We start from the raw sequence: 1,104 nt of genomic DNA, 5'->3' as shown, positions 1-1,104 counted from the left end.
TGGTCCTATTATTCCCCTTGAACCACTTTAAAACCGATAAAGTAACCCCTTAAATGCTGACATGTGCTGACATGGCATGGAGAGTTCATTTCACTCTATTGAGAGAGTGCGAAGCAAAAAACAAGTAAAAAAGAACATATTTATTATAATTAAATTGTATGCTTTTTGTTTTTTTTTATCTACTTATTCCTATAAGAAAAATTACCCCCTTTCACTTTCACTTCTAATCTTCTATGGGAGAAGAAGATAACAGTCCCAACATTCCCATATCTGATAGATGATGAATCCCAATATTTGACAAAAAGACTTATCAACGAGCCGGCGGTGAAGAAGAAGTAATCACCATAAAAGATGAACTTATCGATAAATTCAAAAAAAATGTTCTTGAGCTTCGAAGCTCTTTAATAATGGTTGTCCGTGAATTTGCATTTCCTCCTTATTTGTAAAAAAAATTAACTCAAAGTAATTGATCTAGATATTTTCAAACTCAAGAACTCAACAATGGAATTCCCATAAAGAATTCAATTTAGTCACTACAATTTGCATTTGAAAATGAAAATTTTCATATTTGGATTCAAACACAGCACCCCACAAATTTTTGTTGGACAGCTTTATAGGTCGGTAGAATATTTTATTTATGGCTTAAATCTTCACACGTAATTCGAAATCAATTAAAAAGTAATGTGTAGATTCAATACACCAAAACCAATTACATTCACAAACCTTCCAGATTTACATAAATTTGACTGACACAATTAAGAACAATATTATTTTTTTTCAAAATTTTAAGAAATCAATAAAGCCTAGAAACATTTGAAGGATTTAAGGTAAGTATTATAGAAATTTATAGTTTGAAGGATCAATTTGTGTATATATATCGATTAGAATTGTTTTTTTTTATAAATGAAGAGGTAAAATAGAATAAAGATGAAAGAAGGATCTAAAAAATGTTTTGTTTAGATTTATTATATATGCCTGATAGCTAGCTGGCAATGCGTGTGCACCACTCCAAGTTATTTATGTGGGTATTTTAGGTTGATATATACATTGTTTAAAATAGTTCAAGGGGTAATGTTTAAAGGGTAATAGGACCCCCCCCCCCCC

Source organism: Solanum pennellii, chromosome 12 (assembly GCF_001406875.1).
Source record: "Solanum pennellii chromosome 12, SPENNV200".
In the NCBI taxonomy this organism is placed as follows: Eukaryota; Viridiplantae; Streptophyta; class Magnoliopsida; order Solanales; family Solanaceae; genus Solanum; species Solanum pennellii.
The sequence above is the reverse complement of the archived record's forward strand: the minus strand, read 5'-3'. Positions refer to the sequence as shown.